Genomic DNA, 25,599 nt, shown 5'->3' with positions numbered 1-25,599 from the left:
GCTGTTGTTGTAGGAAAATTCTACTAACGGTAGATGTCGATCCCAACTGTTTCCGAAATCAATAACACATGCTCGTAGCATGTCTTCAAGCGTTTGTATCGTCCTTTCGCTCTGCCCATCAGTTTGTGGATGATAGGCAGTACTCATGTCTAGACGAGTTCCTAATGCTTGCTGTAATGTCTGCCAGAATCTTGAAATAAATCTACCATCCCTATCAGAGATAATAGAGATTGGTATTCCATGTCTGGAGATGACTTCCTTCAAATACATTCGTGCTAACTTCTCCATCTTGTCATCTTCTCTTATTGGCAGGAAGTGTGCTGATTTGGTGAGACGATCAACTATTACCCAAATAGTATCAAAACTACTTGCAGTCCTTGGCAATTTAGTGATGAAATCCATGGTAATGTTTTCCCATTTCCATTCCGGGATTTCGGGTTGTTGAAGTAGACCTGATGGTTTCTGATGCTCAGCTTTGACCTTAGAACACGTCAAACATTCTCCTACGTATTTAGCAACATCGGCTTTCATACCCGGCCACCAAAAATGTTTCTTGAGATCCTTGTACATCTTCCCCGTTCCAGGATGTATTGAGTATCTGGTTTTATGAGCTTCTCTAAGTACCATTTCTCTCATATCTCCAAATTTTGGTACCCAAATCCTTTCAGCCCTATACCGGGTTCCGTCTTCCCGAATATTAAGATGCTTCTCCGATCCTTTGGGTATTTCATCCTTTAAATTTCCCTCTTTTAAAACTCCTTGTTGCGCCTCCTTTATTTGAGTAGTAATGTTATTATGAATCATTATATTCATAGATTTACTCGAATGGGTTCTCTGTCCTTCCTGCTCAAGGCATCAGCTACCACATTTGCCTTCCCCGGGTGGTAACGAATCTCAAAGTCGTAATCATTCAATAATTCAATCCACCTACGCTGCCTCATATTCAGTTGTTTCTGATTAAATATGTGTTGAAGATTTTTGTGGTCGGTATATATAATACTTTTGACCCCATATAAGTAGTGCCTCCAAGTCTTTAATGCAAAAACAACCGCGCCTAATTCCAAATCATGCGTCGTATAATTTTGTTCGTGAATCTTCAATTGTCTAGACGCATAAGCAATCACCTTCGTTCGTTGCATTAATACACAACTGAGACCTTTCTTTGATGCATCACAATAAATCACAAAATCATCATTCCCTTCAGGCAATGACAATATAGGTGCCGTAGTTAGCTTTTTCTTCAATAACTGAAACGCTTTCTCTTGTTCATCATTCCATTCAAATTTCTTCCCTTTATGCGTTAATGCAGTCAAGGGTTTTGCTATTCTGGAAAAGTCTTGGATGAACCTTCTGTAGTAACCAGCTAGTCCTAAAAACTGGCGTATGTGTTTTGGAGTTTTCGGGGTTTCCCACTTTTCAACAGTTTCTATCTTTGCCGGATCCACCTTAATACCTTCTTTGTTCACTATGTGACCGAGGAATTGAACTTCTTCCAACCAAAATGCACACTTTGAAAACTTAGCGTACAATTCTTCCTTCCTCAATACTTCTAACACCTTTCTCAAATGTTCACCATGTTCTTGGTCATTCTTTGAGTAAATAAGTATGTCATCAATGAAAACAATGACAAACTTGTCAAGGTATGGTCTACACACTCGGTTCATAAGGTCCATGAACACAGCTGGTGCATTAGTTAATCCAAACGGCATGACCATAAACTCGTAATGACCGTAACGTGTTCTGAAAGCAGTCTTTGGAATATCATCTTCTTTCACCCGCATTTGATGATACCCGGAACGTAAGTCAATCTTTGAATAAACAGACGAGCCTTGCAGTTGATCAAATAAGTCATCGATTCTCGGTAGTGGGTAGCGGTTCTTGATGGTAAGTTTGTTCAACTCTCGGTAGTCGATACACAACCTGAATGTACCATCTTTCTTCTTGACAAACAAAACAGGAGCTCCCCACGGTGATGTGCTTGGTCGAATGAAACCACGCTCTAAAAGTTCTTGTAATTGGCTTTGTAGTTCTTTCATCTCGCTGGGTGCGAGTCTGTAAGGAGCACTTGCTATTGGTGCAGCTCCTGGTACAAGATCTATTTGAAATTCAACGGATCGATGTGGGGGTAATCCCGGTAATTCTTTCGGAAATACATCAGGAAATTCTTTTGCGACGGGAACATCATTGATGCTCTTTTCTTCAGTTTGTACTTTCTCGACGTGTGCTAGAACAGCATAGCAACCTTTTCTTATTAGTTTTTGTGCATTCAAATTACTAATAAGATGTAGCTTCGTGTTGCCCTTTTCTCCGTACACCATTAAGGGTTTTCCTTTTTCTCGTATAATGCGAATTGCATTTTTGTAACAAACGATCTCCGCTTTCACTTCTTTCAACCAGTCCATACCGATTATCACATCAAAACTCCCTAACTCTACTAGTATCAAATCAATCTTAAATGTTTCGCTAACCAGTTTAATTTCTCGATTCCGACATATATTATCTGCTGAAATTAATTTACCATTTGCTAATTCGAGTAAAAATTTACTATCCAAAGGTGTCAATGGACAACTTAATTTAGCACAAAAATCTCTACTCATATAGCTTCTATCCGCACCCGAATCAAATAAAAACGTAAGCAGATTTATTGTCAATAAGAAACGTACCCGTAACAAGCTCCGGGTCTTCCTGTTCCTCTGCCGCATTAATATTGAAAACTCTTCCACGGCCTTGTCCATTCGTGTTCTCCTGGTTCGGGCAATTTCTAATAATGTGGCCCGGTTTTCCACATTTATAACAAACTACATTGGCATAACTTGCTCCGACACTACTTGCTCCGCCATTACTCGTTCCGACACCATTTGTTCCTTTCGTTCTATTAACCCCTGGTCCGTAGACCTCACACTTCGCCACGCTATGACCATTTCTTTTACACTTGTTGCAAAATTTGGTGCAGAACCCCGAGTGATTCTTTTCACACCTTTGGCATAGTTGCTTCTGATTGTTGTTGTTGTTGCGGTTATTATTGTTGTTGGGATGATTGTTGTAGTTGCTGTTGTTGTTGTTGTTGTTGTTGGGCCGTTTGTTGTAGTTGCGATTGATGTTGCGATTGTTGGGATAATTGTTGCGATTATTGTTGTAAATGCTGTTGTTGTTGTATTGGTGATTCTTATCACCGTTTTCCTCCCACTTTCTTTTGACTTGCTTCACATTGGCCTCTTCAGCAGTCTGTTCTTCAATTCTTTCTTCAATCTGGTTCACGAGTTTGTGAGCCATTCTACATGCCTGTTGTATGGAGTCGGGCTCGTGTGAACTTATATCTTCTTGGATTCTTTCCGGTAATCCTTTCACAAACGCGTCGATCTTCTCTTCCTCATCTTCGAATGCTCCCGGACACAATAGGCACAATTCTGTGAATCGTCTTTCGTACGTGGTAATATCAAATCCTTGGGTTCGTAACCCTCTAAGTTATGTCTTGAGCTTATTGACCTCGAATCTGGGACGGTACTTCTCGTTCATCAGGTGCTTGAATGCTGACCACGGTAGTGCGTACGCATCGCCTTGTCCCACTTGCTCTAGATAGGTATTCCACCATGTTAATGCAGAACCTGTGAAGGTATGCGTAGCGTACTTTACTTTGTCCTCTTCAGTACACTTACTTATGGCAAACACCGATTCGACCTTCTCGGTCCACCGTTTCAATCCGATCGGTCCTTCAGTTCCATCAAATTCCAAAGGTTTGCAGGTAGTGAATTCTTTGTAGGTGCATCCTACACGATTTCCTGTACTACTAGATCCAAGGTTATTGTTGGTATGTAGCGCAGCCTGTACTGCGGCTATGTTTGAAGCTAGAAAAGTACGGAATTCCTCTTCATTCATATTCACGGTGTGTCGAGTAGTCGGTGCCATTTCCTTCAAAATAGTTAAATGGAACAAGTTAATCATACAGAATATTAAGAGTAGTTAATAGTATTTCGTAGCATAATATGAACTCATTTATAAAAGCTTTTTCTTCATATTAGCGTTTTATAAGTTTAAATTCGGGTAGTACCTACCCGTTAAGTTCATACTTAGTAGCTAATATACAATTCAACTACTACAATTCTATATGAAAAACTGATTATAATAATATTTCGCGTTCAAACTTTTACACAATATTTTACAAACTTACAATACCGCTTATTTTACATATAGCATGAAATATAGCACACAATAAATTTGATACAAGATGGTTGTGAAGATAATTCTAGCTAGTACACAAGTCGTTCAGCAAAGGCAATAAAGACACGTAATTCATACGTCCAGAAACAAGTCATGCATTCTGGTTTTACTAGGATTACTTCCCATCCTTGGTCTTGTGGAACATAACCGTTATGGCCGTTGATAAGACAGCGTGTTGTAACGTCGTCAAAGGGACGAGGGTTACGTAATGTCCAACAGTCCCGTAACAATCTAAAAACCTCATTTCTTACCCCAATTACCGACTCCGTCACTTGTGGGAACGTTTTGTTTAATAGTTGTAGCCCGATGTTCTTGTTCTCACTTTGGTGAGAAGCGAACATTACTAATCCGTAAGCATAACATGCTTCTTTATGTTGCATGTTAGCCGCTTTTTCTAAATCACGAAGTCCAATATTCGGATATATTGAGTCAAAATAATTTCTTAACCCATTGCGTAAAATAGCATTTGGGTTCCCCGCAATATATGCGTCAAAGTAAACACATCGTAACTTATGGATTTCCCAATGTGATATCCCCCATCTTTCGAATGAAAGCCTTTTATAAACCAAGGCATTCTTGGAACGTTCTTCGAATGTCTTACAAACTGATCTCGCCTTAAATAGTTGTGCCGAAGAATTCTGACCGACTCTAGACAAGATTTCATCAATCATGTCTCCGGGTAGGTCTCTTAAAATATTGGGTTGTCTATCCATTTTGTGTTTTTATACTGTAAAATAGACAAGAGTTAGATTCATAAAAAAAATACTTATTAATACATGCAATTTTTACATATATCATAAAGCATAAGCACACTATATTACATATATTACACCACACGAATACAACTATCTTATTCCGACTCGCTTGTTTCTTCTTCTTCGGTTTTGGTTCGTTTTGCCAAGTTTCTAGGGATATATGATGTTCCCCTAATACGAGCCGTCGTGATCCACATTGGTTTAGAAAAACCTGGTGGTTTAGAGGTTCCCGGGTCATTGTTACAACTTAAGGACTTCGGGGGTTGACGATACATATAAAGTTCATCGGGGTTGGAATTAGATTTCTCTATTTTTATGCCCTTTCCCTTATTATTTTCTTTTGCCTTTTTAAATTCAGTTGGGGTAATTTCTATAACATCATCGGAATTCTCGTCGGAATCCGATTCATCGGAGAATTGGTAATCCTCCCAATATTTTGCTTCCTTGGCGGAAACACCATTGACCATAATTAACCTTGGTCGGTTGGTTGAGGATTTTCTTTTACTTAACCGTTTTATTATTTCCCCCACCGGTTCTATTTCTTCATCCGGTTCCGATTCTTCTTCCGGTTCCGATTCTTCTTCCGGTTCCGACTCTTCTTCCGGTTCCTCTTCGGGAACTTGTGAATCAGTCCACGAATCATTCCAATTTATATTTGACTCTTCATTATTATTAGGTGAGTCAATGGGACTTGTTCTAGAGGTAGACATCTATCACATAATATCAAACGCGTTAAGAGATTAATACATCACATAATATTCACATGTTAAAAATATATAGTTTCCAACAAAATTTGTTAAGCAATCATTTTTCAAGTAAACACGGTCGAAGTCCAGACTCACTAATGCATCCTAACAAACTCGATAAGACACACTAATGCAAAATTCTGGTTCTCTAAGACCAATGCTCGGATACCAACTGAAATGTCCCGTTCTTATTGATTAAAAACGTTCCATATTAATTGATTTCGTTGCGAGGTTTTGACCTCTATATGAGACGTTTTTCAAAGACTGCATTCATTTTTAAAACAAACCATAACCTTTATTTCATAGATAAAGGTTTTAAAAAGCTTTACGTAGATTATCAAATAATGATAATCTAAAATATCCTGTTTACACACGACCATTACATAATGGTTTACAATACAAATATGTTACAACAAAATAAGTTTCTTGAATGCAGTTTTTACACAATATTATACAAGCATGGACTCCAAATCTCGTCCTTATTTAAGTATGCGACAGCGGAAGCTCTTAATAATCACCTGAGAATAAACATGCTTAAAACGTCGACAAAAATGTTGGTGAGTTATAGGTTTAACCTATATATATCAAATCATAATAATAGACCACAAGACTTCATATTTCAATACACATCCCATACATAGAGATAAAAATCATTCATATGGTGAACACCTGGTAACCGACATTAACAAGATGCATATATAAGAATATCCCCATCATTCCGGGACACCCTTCGGATATGATATAAATTTCGAAGTACTAAAGCATCCGGTACTTTGGATGGGGTTTGTTAAGCCCAATAGATCTATCTTTAGGATTCGCGTCAATTAGGGTGTCTGTTCCCTAATTCTTAGATTACCAGACTTAATAAAAAGGGGCATATTCGATTTCGATAATTCAACCATAGAATGTAGTTTTACGTACTTGTGTCTATTTTGTAAATCATTTATAAAACCTGCATGTATTCTCATCCCAAGAATATTAGATTTTAAAAGTGGGACTATAACTCACTTTCACAGATTTTTACTTCATCGGGAAGTAAGACTTGGCCACTGGTTGATTCACGAACCTATAACAATATATACATATATATCAAAGTATGTTCAAAATATATTTACAACACTTTTAATATATTTTAATGTTTTAAGTTTATTAAGTCAGCTGTCCTCGTTAGTAACCTACAACTAGTTGTCCACAGTTAGATGTACAGAAATAAATCGATAAATATTATCTTGAATCAATCCACGACCCAGTGTATACGTATCTCAGTATTGATCACAACTCAAACTATATATATTTTGGAATCAACCTCAACCCTGTATAGCTAACTCCAACATTCACATATAGAGTGTCTATGGTTGTTCCGAAATATATATAGATGTGTCGACATGATAGGTCGAAACATTGTATACGTGTCTATGGTATCTCAAGATTACATAATATACAATACAAGTTGATTAAGTTATGGTTGGAATAGATTTGTTACCAATTTTCACGTAGCTAAAATGAGAAAAATTATCCAAACTTGTTTTACCCATAACTTCTTCATTTTAAATCCGTTTTGAGTGAATCAAATTGCTATGGTTTCATATTGAACTCTATTTTATGAATCTAAACAGAAAAAGTATAGGTTTATCGTCGGAAAAATAAGTTACAAGTCATTTTTGTAAAGGTAGTCATTTCAGTCGAAAGAACGACGTCTAGATGACCATTTTAGAAAACATACTTCCACTTTGAGTTTAACCATAATTTTTGGATATAGTTTCATGTTCATAATAAAAATAATTTTCCCAGAATAACAACTTTTAAATCAAAGTTTATCATAGTTTTTAATTAACTAACCCAAAACAGTCCGCGGTGTTACTACGACGGCGTAAATCCGGTTTTACGGTGTTTTTCGTGTTTTCAGGTTTTAAATCATTAAGTTAGCATATCATATAGATATAGAACATGTGTTTAGTTGATTTTAAAAGTCAAGTTAGAAGGATTAACTTTTGTTTGCGAACAAGTTTAGAATTAACTAAACTATGTTCTAGTGATTACAAGTTTAAACCTTCGAATAAGATAGCTTTATATGTATGAATTGAATGATGTTATGAACATCATTACTACCTTAAGTTCCTTGGATAAACCTACTGGAAAAGAGAAAATTGGATCTAGCTTCAATGGATCCTTGGATGGCTCGAAGTTCTTGAAGCAGAATCATGACACGAAAACAAGTTCAAGTAAGATCATCACTTGAAATAAGATTGTTATAGTTATAGAAATTGAACCAAAGTTTGAATATGATTATTACCTTGTATTAGAATGATAACCTACTATAAGAAACAAAGATTTCATGAGGTTGGATGATAACCTTACAAGATTGGAAGTGAGCTAGCAAACTTGAAAGTATTCTTGATTTTATGAAACTAGAACTTTTGGAATTTATGAAGAACACTTAGAACTTGAAGATAGAACTTGAGAGAGATCAATTAGATGAAGAAAATTGAAGAATGAAAGTGTTTGTAGGTATTTTTAGTCGTTGGTGTATGGATTAGATATAAAGGATATGTAATTTTGTTTTCATGTAAATAAGTCATGAATGATTACTCATATTTTTGTAATTTTATGAGATATTTCATGCTAGTTGCCAAATGATGGTTCCCACATGTGTTAGGTGACTCACATGGGCTGCTAAGAGCTGATCATTGGAGTGTATATACCAATAGTACATACATCTAAAAGCTGTGTATTGTACGAGTACGAATACGGGTGCATACGAGTAGAATTGTTGATGAAACTGAACGAGGATGTAATTGTAAGCATTTTTGTTAAGTAGAAGTATTTTGATAAGTGTATTGAAGTCTTTCAAAATTGTATAAATACATATTAAAACACTACATGTATATACATTTTAACTGAGTCGTTAAGTCATCGTTAGTCGTTACATGTAAGTGTTGTTTTGAAACCTTTAGGTTAACGATCTTGTTAAATGTTGTTAACCCAATGTTTATAATATCAAATGAGATTTTAAATTATTATATTATCATGATATTATCATGTATGAATATCTCTTAATATGATATATATACATTAAATGTCTTTACAACGATAATCGTTACATATATGTCTCGTTTAAAAATCATTAAGTTAGTAGTCTTGTTTTTACATATGTAGTTCATTGTTAATATACTTAATGATATGTTTACTTATCATAGTATCATGTTAACTATATATATATATCAATATATATGTCATCATATAGTTTTTACAAGTTTTAACGTTCGTGAATCACCGGTCAACTTGGGTGGTCAATTGTCTATATGAAACATATTTCAATTAATCAAGTCTTAACAAGTTTGATTGCTTAACATGTTGGAAATATTTAATCATGTAAATATCAATCTCAATTAATATATATAAACATGGAAAAGTTCGGGTCACTACACTATGTTTGTATAAACTAAATTGGATCGAAATGGTCACCTTGTGGTAATTTGAGTCGATGTGGGCCCGGTGTTGAAAAACTCGGTTTTATCATGGAAAACTCTTAGTTTTAATTATTATAACATATTGTGAAAGTGTTTTGGTTTAAAAGTGTCGGGAAGCGGGTTTTTCGCCCGCGTGTATAAGAAAAAACTGATCAGAACTTTTTAGTGTATTTGGACGCCATCCCAGATGGCTGAATGCCGTCCAGTCCTTCAGAGCTGGACGCCGTCCAGATGAACTGTCCCAAAAAAAAAATTATTGGCACGTTTTTGGATGGATAACGGGTTGGGTCGTTACATAAGTACTTGTGTCTATTTCGTCAAACATTTATAAAATCAGCGCATGTATTCTCAGTCCCAAAAATATATATTGTAAAAGCATTCAAACAGGGAGCAAATGAAACTCACAATACTGTATTTCGTAGCAATTATGCATATGACGGCACTGAACAAGTGCAGGGTTGGCCTCGGATTCACGAACCTATATTAAATATATATATTTATATATTGGTCAATATCTGTCTAACAATTTAGATCAAGTCGTAGTGTATCACAATCCTAATGCTCGAGACTGATATGCAAAAGTCAATAAAAGTCAACTTGACCCAAAATGACTTTCAAAATCTATACATGTTTTAACTTAAACATAGTTGTTTTATATATTTAAATATATTTATTAGATTTTATTAGAGTAATTAATACAAGTCATTTATTAATAAATAAAAATTTATATTAAAATTTATATATGATAAAAATATACTTTTATATATATCTCAAGTAATAAAATTTATACAGTTCACTCAACATCATAAAAATATAGTGGTATATATTATGATACCACTATACATGATAATTTTAATAATAATGATACTTTTTAATATTAACTGTAATAATAATAATAATATTTTATATAAAAATAATAATTCTATTTACAATGATAATTTTTAATAATAATAATAATACTAAAATGATAATAATAATGATATTTTATAATAACAATGATGTTTCTATTAAAAATGATAATTTTAATAAAAATGATACTTTTAATATTAATGATACTTTTAATAATAATAATAATGATAAAAATAATGAAAAAGATATTTTTCTCTTAAATTAATATCTTACAATATTTCAATTTCATCATGATACTCATACACATTATTTCTTAATCTATTTGTTTAATAGCTTTTAGTCCTCTTTTATATCGCATTCATAATAATGATAATAATGGTAATCATAATAATTAGATGATACTAATATTAGTTTTAATGATAATGATACTAATAATATAATAATAATTATAATAATACTAATGATAATACTAATAATTATTATAATGATAATACTAATAATAATAATAATAATAATAATAATAATAATAATAATAATAATAATAATAATAATAATAATAATAATAATAATAACAACTTTAGTGATAATAACGATAGTATAACAATAACAATTTTTAAATAAATATTTATATTAATAACGATAATGATAATAATAATAATAATAATAATTATTATTATTATTAGATAATAATAACGATGATAATAACGACGATAGTAATAATAATAATCATTTTAACTAACATTAATAATAATTCAGTTGACTATATCTTTTAATTCGTTCATCGAAACCATACGCTTTCTAAATGAAAAGTTATTAATTTTTCGCCAGCTTTCCAACGACATGCATATCATATACCTTATCTCAGTAGCATTTGTATTAAATTCATGATTTATCATAAACTATTTAACGACGAAACTAAGCATACAAGTAGGCATAATCATATATACTTGAGCACTAGTCAGGGATACACTATTAATATATAAAAGATAAGATATAAATGCTCACGTATCAATATTGTGATTCATTATGGCAGGAAAGTACGTAGACGCAATGGAGATGATAAACACTAATTTGACCTCACGAAAAATACCCCCGAAAAATACCCATAACCTCCATAGCTATAACCCATAATTTCTCTAGCTTCATCCCGCTCGAAAAACTCATTTTGAAATGACTCGCTCATGACCTCGTCGTAGTATTTTAATAATAATAATAATAATAATAATAATAATAATAATAATAATAATAATAATACTAATAATAATAATAATCTTTAATAATAATAATAATAATAATAATAATAATTAAATAAATATATCAGAGAGAATGAGATTGAGAGATGAATTATTTGTGTGTTAAACGGATCCAGAAATCGATCAATTTAAAGGATGTTTCCCACCTAACCACCTCATGCGATCACATGAGAGGCAAATGGAGAAGCTACGCGATCGCATGAGCTTCTTTGCTCCCCAATTTCAATCTTACGACAACTTTATTTATATTATTTAATATATAATATATTTAATCTTTAGAATTAATTAAATATTATATTATATTCTCGTGCATAGTTGATTTGTAATTTTAGCACCGATGAAATGTACGTTAATGCTCGACTTATGTCCTCGTTCTGGTTTCTCGAATGTCCTTTCGTACGCTTAGAAAACTTGTACTTTACGTTTTGCGACATGTACCTTTATCAAAATATAGACTCAAGTTATCAATAAACTATATCACTCAAAATGTAACTTGAACGTATAAGTGTTATGGTCATTTGATTCTTTAATTCATAATCTCGTTATTTATTAATATATATATGATAATATTGATTTGAATCCAAACGTTTTGTATCTAGTTAAAATTATATTTTATCACATTGTAAAAATATATATATTTTCATTTAAAATATAAACTTGTACATATCGTATGTAATGGAAATATTTATGTAATAATATAATATTTAGTTTTTCAAAACTAATTATATTTCAAAGTTCATTTTAAATTTGTTTAGAAAATATTATAACACGTGTCGTTTACACTTTAAAACTTAATTTGATATAATTCATTTATGCGTCAACGTTTATTTTTAACAACTTACAAGTTTTAAAACACGTTTTAATTTCTCGTTATATTTATCTATATTTTATTGAATCACGGACCATTGTTATGGATAATTTGTCAAAAGGTTTCTAGAAAGATTATGAAATTCAGGATAACGTTAAAACCTTTATCCTTATTATAATGGCTCAGTAATGAATTGTCAAAAGTGGTTCTAGATATTTATAAAGTTATATTCGTTTTTAAAGAAGACGTGACACTCAAATTTTTTTATATAATTTATATCAATAAAAGATAATGATAATAACTTTAATAATCTAATGTGTACTAATCTTTCGAAATATATCGTAGTACGTTTTATATCTTTAAACCAATATATATATATATATATATATATATATATATATATATATATATATATATATATATATATATATATATATATATATATATATATATATATATATGTGTGTGTGTGATTTAGTATATATAGCATAAAACTTTAATTAGGTTTTATATACATATTCAAATTATAAAAATGTTTTAATAATAAAATTCTTTTAGACTGAAAACGTGTTCGTACGTTTGACACTAAATCAAATAACTATCATAAAGTTTATTCTTCTAAAACTAATTATATTTAAATCACATAATTTATTACTAGAACTTATGTTCATCCTCATAAGTTTGTATTAACTTGTTTAATATCAAACAAGTGTTACTATATTTATTAATTGTATTCGAAACCACTTATATATAAGTTTAATATACTTTGTCTATATATATATATATATATATATATATATATATATATATATATATATATATATATATATATATATATATATATATATATATATATATATATATATATATACACGTTTCACATAACACGTTTTATTACGTAGATGTTTATCTAAAACGAATAAGTATAACGTTATACGTTTAATACTTTGTTAACGTTTTTGAGTCATATAATAAATTTCATAACTTATTTTCATATCAATCAACCCGTTAATTGCTTTACATTTATATATTCATACATATCTATTTGCACATGATTATTCGTGAATTTTCGAGAACAGTCGAAGGGTAAATGAATACATGAACACAGTTCAAAAGTTTTTGAGACTTCAACATTACAGACTTTGCTTATCGTGTCGGAAACATATAAAGATTAAGTTTAAATTTGGTCAGAAATTTCCGGGTGGTCACAGTTGAGATTTGATAGACTGTCATTATTAACTAACTCGCCGTCATTTACAACATCATCATTAGCAGACGCTTGATTGACAGTGCATTTTCAACATTTAGTGTTGTAACAGTATGCGAATCTAAGTTAATAGATTTATTCCGAAGATAATTTTATGTAAATATTTACGAATTTACTGATCTGAACTATTCTTTGTAGAGTTTAATGTCATCCGCTCTCGTTCGTGCGCATCAAATTAAACTGGTGGACTTAATGATACGCGTACCTCCGTGCATGGCTCTTGTGCGTATCACGTGCCTGGGCGCACGTTTATTTAAATAAATCTCACGTATAATATAAGGCGTGTTGTACAGCTTTGCTTGGCTTGCACGGAAATAATGTGAAATGATCTTATCCTTAATTAAATCGTAATCCTTTCCTAACTAAAATTTCGTTATTTATGGATATTATTCTAGAAGGATATATAGGATTATGGTTTCACTATAAATACAACCCGAACCTCATTCATTCACACAATAACGTTTTCTGCATAACTCGATGCACGATTTCATTCAAGAAACTAACTTACAGTAACAGGTATATTCTTTGAACTTAAATTCTATGCAACCTTGTGGCAACTGCCATCAATGGTGGACTGGCTTTAATCAACCTTTTGTAGATCATCATCTTAATGAGGGTTATTTACGGTAAACTAAAACGGAGATTAAAACCATGTTTTTCCTTAAACAATCACACTTGGCACTCAACATGAATCTTGTTCTAGCTACATATTTATGTTCGATCAAGTAGCGACAATGAATTTAAGCAGCTGCTCTGGACTTCACGAAGACTTTTTGAACAAATGAGCATTCCTTTCTTGTTAAATAAAATAAACCAACAATCCAAACAATAGTTTTAAAATGATTACCTAAGCCGCACACTTGTGAGCTATCTGACATTATAAATTAATTATGTCCGTGCACTTTATTACTATTACTGGATTTGCTACCCATGTCTGATATTTCATTTCTCTTAGAATTTTTGCTATCACTAATATCTGAACTTCTTCTCGTAAGAACTTGCTTTGTTCTGGGGTCATTCCTCTTCTCTTTTGACACACTAGAGGTATGTTTGAATTAACATTTAACTTATGCTCAACTACCTCTCTAAATACTTGCCATGTGAATATATCTACATTTGTTGTCAAAATATTGTATAGTTTTTCCTTAATTTCCTTAGTTAACGTGTTCCAATTATAATTTTCTATTCTGGAAATAAAGGATTTGGCGACAGTGATCCGTCTTCATGTTCGTACGATTAACTTGCGCACACTCGATTGGCCTTCGTTGTGTTGCGTATAAAGTTGTTGTTCCTGCAGGTGTAGGAAATTTCAACATTACGTGCACCGTTGATGTTATAGCTCTAAACTTCATCAATGCTGGCCAACCAAGTATGACATTGTACTATGAGCTTCCCTTTACAACCAAAAACTCTACGTTTGCAGATATCTTATATGGTGTTTTTCCAAAAATAATTACTAATGTTACACTTCCTTTTGACCAAGATGGTTCACTCATGAAACTAGTTAATGGTACCAAAGACTTTTTTTTTATCATTCTTTTCACTCATTCAAGAAATTGCACAACGCAATGCTAATACATAAAGTCTGCTACTGCTCCTCTGTAAATTCCTCCCACGATACAATTTGCTATTCATGCCTCAACAAACACTGGAGCATCTTATCGATTTGTATTGAATTTTCAAGGAAATGCTATTAACGGCTGTTTCCATTCTTCTAAAACTTTCATCTTCCTGCGTTATCCAACTCCCCACCTATGTATCATATTTGTTTCAATGGGGATTATCTCTTGTTCATTGCTTTCTTCACTTAATTCACTGATGTGATTCTGTCTCACGAATGGCGCCATATGTTGATACATATTTTTGTCTAGGAGCTAACAAGTATCAGCACAAGCTAGAACTACTTAGTGTAATGAGGTGGATTGCCGATTAATGTTTTCCCTTGAGACGAATCTCTGCAGACCCAGTTCACGACCAGAATGTCGTGGGGTGGCTTTATCAATCTCGAGAAGCCAAACTGTGAGTTGGTCCGTCTAGCGCTCTGCGGCTAAGTGTATATGTTCTAGAGTGAGAAAATACTATGTGATATTCAGAGACACGTGTCATGCTTCTATTGATTGATTTCTGCGAAGATTGTGTAACCGACTTTATGTTAAGTAGTGACGTAACATGTGTGCTGCTCACGTGTTCTTATAAGGGCTTAAGCATAGAAGCTGCCTTCAGGGCTTACGCAAAACGCTGGACGGCCTGATATTTATTTTTATTGTTCTTGACGGAACACGCTGAATGGGTAAATATTAAAAAAAGTTTCAACACTGTTTTTATGTGTTCTGAACGTTTCAACACCATTACACTGCTACGATAATATAATAAACTTGAAGTTTAACGTCTTGAGAAGCTTACCAGTTATTAAACCAACCAATCATCTTAATTTATGACGCGATTTCAGGAAATATGCATTTTTCTTAGCTTTAAACCTTTCTCCCCATACGTCATTAGCCACTATACACTAGAATAAAACATGATCTAAGAATTCAATACCTGGTAAGATATACAAAACGTTCTTGAGAAGTCTCCAAGTTAAATCGTCATTTAACCCATCTAGTAGCAAGGGGAACCCTGGAGAATGTGCTCATCATTAAAATGTCTAGCCCAATGAACTGATAGATTTTCTAGCCGAATGAATCGAAAAGCAGCCAACATTCAAAAATTTCATGTCTGAAAGTCTGGTTAAATTGAGTTTTGAACATTCTCTATTTTGATAAAGTCCAAGTATCAAATGTATAGGTTAATATTGTATCAAATATGTTCAATCAGAACATTTGAATCATTTAAACCATTCAATGTTTAATTGTTCAGTTTTATCACGCATATCTATAAATGAATGTTAGATATTCATATTTTTTTCTATAAATAAAGAAAAAGAAAAATATGAATTAAAAACTTCAATCATTACAAAATTGATCAATTTCTTTTTTGTTCACATAAACCATGAAAAGCTTCAATTTCTTTTAACAGATACATCAACAAATCCTTTGCTTTATATTTGTTTCTAACAATTGTTATTTCTCTCGTACTTCCCATCCTTAAAAAATATAATACATATAATCGTAAATTAATTGTTCACTTTCATACCTTTTTAATCAATATGGTTTTGCTAAATTGTCCTTTAGAGCACAACTTAAGTAGCACAAGTTAAAAAAATTCTAATCATAACAAAAAAAAAAAAATGTTATAGCCATTAGGTGAGTAAAACGGCAGAAAATCGGGTGCATATTATTATATAAGGTTAACTATACATTATCACTAATTATTAAAAAAAAAAAGTAAAAGGTAGAAGGTTTTTCTTGTTCGGACTATTCGGGAGGGCGACTAATCCGATCTCATACTCTGATGTATGCAGTCCAGCAGAATTAATCTATTGCTGTTTTCAACTCATCCCTGACCACCACTTAATATTCCTCTTAAAGATGATTCGAATCTGAGACCTCTTACAAGAAGCTCATGGCCCTAATCACTATTTCCAATCCATTACTAGTCACCACTACATTATCGCTAATTATGTTATGATTATTATTATGAAAAATCAAACATCAATAAATATTATTCCATTCGTCTCAAAAAATTGTCTAACTTTTTATTTTTGTTTTTCTCAAAATTATTGTCTCTTTCTCTAAATAAACATTAATATTATTAAAGTTCCAATTAATATTTAAGACTGTTTTTTTGGTATATCTCAAATCCAATAAAAAAGTCAAACAATACTGTCTTTTTTAACGTACGAAGTATTAACTTGTGCCCTTAGCGTTTCTCAATATTTATTAAATAATTTCGTATTAAATTTGTATTAAATATAACATTAAAATTTACATTTTAATTAACTTATATGGTAATTTAAACACCATAATTTAAACGTTTCAATTGTGGAATGATTAAACTGAAACAAAATTCTCAATATCATTTACAAACCAAACGCACCCATTTTATCTATATAATCTAATTCTATTCCTTCCTATCTTTCCCATATTCATAAAACTTACTTTTTCTTTAAAAAAAATTAAAATATCAAAAACACTATAAGATATGGTGCACCACGTAGGATTGCTTAGTCGATATGATGGCCCAACGTTTGGTATAAGCTATGTGTGGATTAATCAAACAAAACGTCACTCCCACTAAACCAGATTTTAATAAACTTATAGAAGGTGAATATCCAAATCAGAAAGTAGCATGCAATTATTTCAGCAAAGGTTCATACCACCACAATTTGTAGTCCTTATAAACACTACAAACACAACCCTACAAGTACATCATATTCCACTTAAACCCTCCATTATTTGACAATCAATTACTACAAGAATCCCCACTTGACATATCAAACTACGAGTACAAATCAAGGATGTGTTAGGATGCCTAGCTTTTAAGAGTTCAGGAGTAAACATTTATTTTTTCATAATCTCTGACTAGAATTATTGTTTACTAGATAAAATTTAAAGAGTTGATTAAAATAATAAACTCTGAAAATTAAGTTACTTGAACTAATCTTTTAAATAAATTATTTGAATTAACCTTCAAGACAAAATATGAGCTTATTATAAATAATTGACATAATCATCCCTTATAAACGCCAACAAGCTTGTTTTTGTTTTTGTTTTCTTACTTGTTTAGTTGAGCCTTTTCATTGTATTTGGTGTTGCTTTGGGCTTTGGTGTTTGATGTTATCCATGCCCGCACCTTGTGGGCGTTTTCATATCTAATAAAATTGCTTTTTCAAAAGAAAATAAAATAAATAATCATCCCTTCTAATCTTATGCATCATTTATATATAATTATATATGTCCTTTTACATTTTTTAGTTGCAATCATCAAATACTCATAAATTATAAGCTTGAAGTTCTAACTTTAAATATAAACTCAAATTACCAGCAAGTTGTTCCATCTCTGGCATACACACTTCAAAAATTTTTAAATTTAAACATCAAAATAAAGTTACAAGTGCTCTTTCCGACGGGGAGATCCACAAGAATCAAACTTGAGTTTTCTGTTACCTTTGATTTTACTAGAATCTATGATATAGAATTAATGACCAATGAATACATAACACGATTCTCTTTGAATACATAACACGATTCTCTTCAATGTAATTGTCGGGTCAATTCATGTCATGTCAAGTTATGATTATCATGATACACAAACATATTTATCAATCCGATGTCTCGAGAAGTAATGTAAATCCACGTGCTGCTATAAATATGATGACAAACTAGCAGACTACATTTGTGATTAACAAAACTATAACTGAATTTGAAAACTTATACTCCGTAGCTGATAGCTAAAGCTTGAAGCTTATAGCTATATCTCGTAGCTAAATTGTTGGTGCACTTTTGTTTTCTTTTTTTTGAAAAGCAAGTTTCTTGGCATCATTCAGAGGGACTTAACCACCTTCGCGATCATATGCTACACAAGCACACGCTTTCGGGCAGAAACCTGAACCGTATTATGAGAGTAAACAGAATTGAGCGGTTACAACTGAATTTCACTAATTCATAATTGGAAAAGCTAATTGCAATGTACATACAAGTGAGGTATAAATACAGCTACCGTATACGCTAACTACCTAATTAACAATTCTAACTAACTACAGTATACGCTAACTACCTAATTAACAATTCTAACTAACTCTGTTACAGTTGACCTAACGTTGACCATGACTGTTAAGTGTACAATTGAGTTAAACACTATTACTCGAGCTCAGATGCTTTCTATGTCTAATCGATTGAGATGAGGTATTCGAGCTTGAGTTATCTCCATTACTCCCCCCCGCAAGTTGGCAGTGTATATGGATCTACAATGCCAAACTTGGAGATGCATTTGTAGAAAGGGGATCTGCTTAGGGCCTTTGTGAGAACATCCGCTGTTTGATCCTGTGAAGATATGAATTTCGTTGAAATTAGACCAGCTTTGATTTTTTCTCGAACTAAATGGCAGTCAATTTCAATATGCTTGGTGCGTGCATGTTCTAATGACCCGTCCTAATCCACAAGGACGAATACATTACATTTGGTTACATTGCGAGGTACTAGACCTCTATATGATACATTTTACAAACATTGCATTCGTTTTTGAAAAGACAATCTTTCATTGCATCGAAAGTTGACGGCATGCATACCATTTTATAATATATCTAACTATAATTGACTTAATAATAATCTTGATGAACTCAACGACTCGAATGCAACGTCTTTTGAAATATGTCCTGAATGACTCCAAGTAATGTCTCTAAAATGAGCAAGTGCACAGCGGAAGATTTCTTTCATACCTGAGAATAAACATGCTTTAAAGTGTCAACCAAAAGGTTGGTGAGTTCATTAGTTTAACATAAATAGTCCTTTCATAATTTTAATAGACCACAAGATTTCATACTTCCATTTCTCATAATCATACGTCCCATGCATAGAGACAAAAATATCATTCATATGGATTGAACACCTGGTAACCGACATTCACAATATGTATATAAGAATATCCCCATCATTCCGGGATCCTCCTTCGGACATGATATAAATTTCGAAGTAATAAAGCATCCGGTACTTTGGATGGGGCTTGTTGGGCCCGATAGATCTATCTTTAGGATTCGCGTCAATTAGGGTGTCTGTTCCCTAATTCTTAGATTACCAGACTTAATAAAAAGGGGCATATTCGATTTCGATAATTCAACCATATAATGTAGTTTCGATTACTTGTGTCTATTTCGTAAAACATTTATAAAAGTTGCGCATGTATTCTCAGCCCAAAAATATATATTGCAAAAGCAATTAAAAAGGGAGCAAATGAAACTCACTATAATGTATTTTGTAGTAAAAATACATATGACGACATTGAACAATGCAGGATTGGCCTCGGATTCACGAACCTATATCAAGTATTAACACATTATAGTATAAATCAATTAAGTCTATATATTTGTTATGTTTTAATTATTCTTATAATATATTATGATACTTATTTGATATTTAATTAATGTTATATCAATAATATTAGTTGAAACATAATTTTTATGTAATATTAGTATATTTTATGTTATAATATATTTACATATATATCTTTTGTTTTGCAAAATTAATAATCGTAGAAATACCTGACTAAGGGTAATAATAATAATACTAATAGTATGATACTAGTAATAATAATGATAATAATGATTATCATACTTATATGGTGATAATAATATTTATAATACTAATAATAACAATCATAATAACAATACTATTAAATGATCATAAATTCTTATTTTAGTAATAATAATAGTAATAATTATATTACTACTAATAATAACAATAATAATAATAATATTAATTTTAGAAATGAGAACTACCTTCAAAGAGCTTTTCTAAAAAAAATGCCCCAAACAGGGCTCGAACTCGAGACCTCTCGCCCACCCGCAAACACGCTTAACCATTCTGCCATCCATGTTTTTCTGACTTATAAGGCAACCCAAACATACATATCTAGTATTTCTTTCTTCTTCACCAAGTTTAAAATCAAACAGGGGGCAAAAACTCAACAACAATCGATTGGGTTTTCATTTATGACTTGTAAACAACATGAAACAAAAAAAAAAATGTGTTCATGATATAAAAAAAAATGAGAAAAAAAAACACAAAAAATCCTACTGCTTTGCTGGTAGCTAGGAAAAAAAAATTTGTTTTCAATTTTGAGTTCGTTTTGGATAATCTTTACAACGTGAAACATGTTTCAAATCATTCCTAAAATCTATCAAAATCATCAATTTAACTTAAAACATCAAAACAAGCTCTAATTTCTCCAAGAACAAAACAGTTGACTTTTGACAATTTAACTTTGACTCGCAAATTCGAATTCGTTATTAAGAATTGGAACTTGAGATTTTGCAGGAAGTTTAAGTAAATGATTCCTAACAACTCTGCATTTTTAGTTTTTGAAATTTGTTTCGAATTTACGTTAGTGTATATTACTGTGAAGAACTCAAGAACTCAAAAATTGATTTTTAGATTAAGAGTGTTATAGGTTATGATTACAACATGAATTGTGTTGCAAATCATTCCTATAAACTTTATGAATCATCAAATTAACTGGAGATATCAAAACAAACTCGAATTTGATTCAAGAACACTTAGTTGACTTTGAAAACCAAAACTTTGACTCTCAAATTAGAAATTGATAGAAAGAATTGAAGATTGAAAACTTACAGATAGTTTAGATAGATGATTCCTAACAAGACTGCATTATTACATTTTGGAAATTCATTCGAAATCAAAATATGGTGAAAAAGATGAATGTACAGAGTGTCGAGCTTATTTTTAGTTTTCTATCTTTCTCAAATGCATATATCTATATAAGGAATAAATTTTATTCTGTAATGTACCTTGAAATTGACAGATAACAAATTGTAGACAAGAAACAAAAATTGATAAAAGTTGAGAGTGATCTGCAACTGATTTTGGAAACTGTTTGTGTACTATCCATTTTTTATATATCATTAATATTAATATTAATAATTAATAAATATAAATATATATATTAATAATAATAACTCTTTTAATATTATTAATATAAATAATAATAGTATTATAAATAACAAGAATGATGATATTTATTAATCATAATGTTTATAATAATAATAATAATATTAATAATAACATTAATGATAATAATAATACTAATAATACTAATATTAATATTAGTATTGAAAATAACAATAATATTACTAATACAACTAATTCTTAACTTGTAATTACATTTAATATACTAACCTTGCATATTATTAATTATATAATACTTATTTTATATAATAACACATTTGAAAATTTAATATATATATATATATATATATATATATATATATATATATATATATATATATAAATATATATATATATATATATATTTATACACAATCGTTCGTGAATCATCGGACATAGTCGAAGGGTAAATGTTATCCATGTAAACAGTTCAAAAATTCTGATACTCACATTACAGACTTTGCTTATCGTGTCGAAATCATATAAAGATTAAGTTTAAATTTAGTCGGAAATTCTCGGGTCATCACAGTACCTACCCGTTAAAGAAATTTCGTCCCGAAATTTGAGTGAGGTGGTCATGGCTAACAATAAAAATGTTTTCATGACCAATATGAGTGGATAATTAGAGGTTTATCATCATTGAATAATAAGGATAAAATAATTCGATTATTCTAAGGATACGAATGAAGCTATCGCAAAAGAGTGAATTGAAGAAAAATAAGATTTTCCTTAGCTTTTGACGTAAACAGGGTTAAATTTAGAAAATAAGGTGCGTCTTAACTTTTGACGTAGTCAGGGTTGAATTCCGTAATTCAAGGGATTTAAAAGAAATCTTCGAAATCTAAAAGATTTACTTCTTCAGCGAGTAAGGAAATTAAGATCTCTATAATTAAATACGGTGATCTGCCTCGATTACTCTATATGATATTTCCACTATAAATTAAGCTCTTTCGTTCCATTATCCTCACCATTCCTATACTTTCTTTCTTAGTTCATACATCCAAAAGATTGTGAAAATGCTTAATCCAGTTCTGATCCTTGTCCTTATCATGACTATCACCACAATCATTCTCCTTTTTCAACTTTCATCGGAGGAATCTGTTTTCTTCTACTTCGCCCTTGGGGTTATAGTGTTTTTGATTCTCTCGTGTCTTTATGTGGCGATAAACATTGATATACACGGTTTGTAATTCCTATGTTTGTGATCGGCTTTATATTTTCCTTTATTTTTCGGAGCTCCATGCTCTTGTTTTCTCTTCCCGACTCCAAGTCAAACGAATAATGGTCCAGAATTTGTAGATATAGAGTTTTGAATGATTATAATGTTCTAAGCAGGGTGGAACGTGATAGCACGATTTGCTTTTCAAATTTATCAAAAATACAGACGATAGAACTATCAAGAATATATTCTTCTTGATATGTTTGGAGGTTATGTAGAATGAAAGAGTTATGTAACATGACACATGATGATGGTATAATCTACTGTGAACCATCATCACGTTTCATTAGAAACTCAGCATGACTTACTGTAATATAATCACGTTGATCAAGTGTCATTATATTATACTAACTCATGCATCAGTTCCCAACACTACTTCAAAAACATTCATATTTTAAGCTCGAAAGTTTACAGAATATAGAAACTAACAGTTTCTATATGATGTAACATTGATAGCACGAATAGATTATTGATTTCAGATAAGAATAATTATGAAAATATCTTCATAAATATGGAGGATATTTATAATGAAAGATACGATGTTATCTTGGAATTTCTAATATCGATGGATGATGAAGAAGATTTATCCGTAAGGGTTTAGATTCGAAAACAAGGTATTCGCCAAAGATTTCATCAGAAACAGAATCATTTAGATTCTTTGAAGTCAAACTTATTCTTTGTGATTTGTCCACGGCTTCCTTCATAGTTTCGCAAAATTCGATTTCCGGTACTAAATTTTCTATTGAGTGTTTCCAAAACTCCATTCTTTATCATCAAATTTTAGACAGTTAAGGTCGTGTACAGTTTGTGCTGCTGTATTTCATCTTTTTCAGAATTTCAGAATGGAAGATCATAATTCTAAGAGATGAATGTTATACATATAACTGTTGATGTAGATATGCTGTGAGTTTTCAAGGTACTGATTGCTGATTCCCGGTAATTGGTATGTCAGTTCTCGTTACAAGGTGCGAATGAGTACATGATGAGACTTCAGCAGATATATATAGTGATTTGTCGGAGAGATTTAAACCAAGGAGCAACGAGGTTGTTGGTACGTCTGCTGGTAATATGATGGAATATAAAAGGTTTCCCGATAACAATAAAAGAGTACACATATAAATCAAGGTTATAATAAGGTTGTTTCGAATGAAAAGTTGAAGTTGACTTGCTGGAGCTGTGACAAAATTATCTAATTTGGAAAGGGATTACAAAGTTATTTTGGGTAATAATAACACTAAAGAAATTAATACAGCTATGTGTTAAATGTTTACTCAGGTTTTCGAGAGTTTCCAGGTGAATAGCTATATGCATCAATATTTTCTTCCGTAAATGAAGTGCGGTTGGTTCATCCTCTCGATTGAGGTATTTTCAAGAATCATGAAAGGTTTGAACGCAGAATGTAATTGTGAATATACAAATGATGTTTAAGACGAAATCAAGTGGCAACTTGAAGAATTGTTTAGTTTCATAGGTTATAATCAATATTTTAATTCATTTTAATTGTCCAATGTTTTTAGTCCACAGTCGATAGTCCACAGTTAACAATCCACTGATTCATATATAGTTTAATATATAATATTCGAATTAATTAATACATATCGTGACCCGTATACGTCTCAGACTCGATCACAACTCAAACTATATATATTATTATAGAATCAACCTCAACCCTGTATAGCTAACTCCCGCATTACTGCATATAGAGTGTCTATGGTTACTCCAAATAATATATATAGATGCGTCGATATGATATGTCAAAACCTTGTATACGTGTCCCGATATTTAAAGTGCGTAAAATAAATAACAGAAATTAAATGACGATAAATAAAGTGCGTAAAGTAAATAACAGAAATTAAATGACGATAAATAAAATTGCGAGAATGTAAATTGCGATAAATAAAGTGTAATCAGTTAGCTGAGAACAATTAGTTAGTAACAGTTAGCATGGATTCTTAACAAACTTTCTCATAGTTAATTTGTTTGTTTCTAACAAATTTTATTTTGTCCAATGTTTTCTTCATTATGCCACTTGTTGGATTATGATAAATCAAAATCCAAATATGAAATTGGATGAATGTGGTTATTCTGTGGTGAACGGATTTGTATATCGGTGGACGTAAGCAGGATAGTAAACGACTGTTGAATTAGATTCGAAGAATGTACAGTGTAACTTATTAATGTGAAATCTAAATATTCCTCGGGTATTACCTACCCGTTAAAATATTTTCACCATTAACAGTTTGTACACAAGATTTTTTTTTAATTATAATCTTTATGAAAATATATACATATATATCTTCTTCAGATGTAATCATGGATTTAATGAGTCAATATGATATTAAACTCATTTGATTTACCGTTGGAACAAGAATATATAATCTCTAAAACATTAGAGATTACATAATCACCATGTTGAACGAAGATAAATGATGTAGAACGATACGTAGAACGAT

The sequence above is a fragment of the Rutidosis leptorrhynchoides genome, chromosome 3 (genome assembly GCF_046630445.1).
Source record: "Rutidosis leptorrhynchoides isolate AG116_Rl617_1_P2 chromosome 3, CSIRO_AGI_Rlap_v1, whole genome shotgun sequence".
NCBI classification, from domain to species: Eukaryota; Viridiplantae; Streptophyta; class Magnoliopsida; order Asterales; family Asteraceae; genus Rutidosis; species Rutidosis leptorrhynchoides.
The sequence above is the reverse complement of the archived record's forward strand: the minus strand, read 5'-3'. Positions refer to the sequence as shown.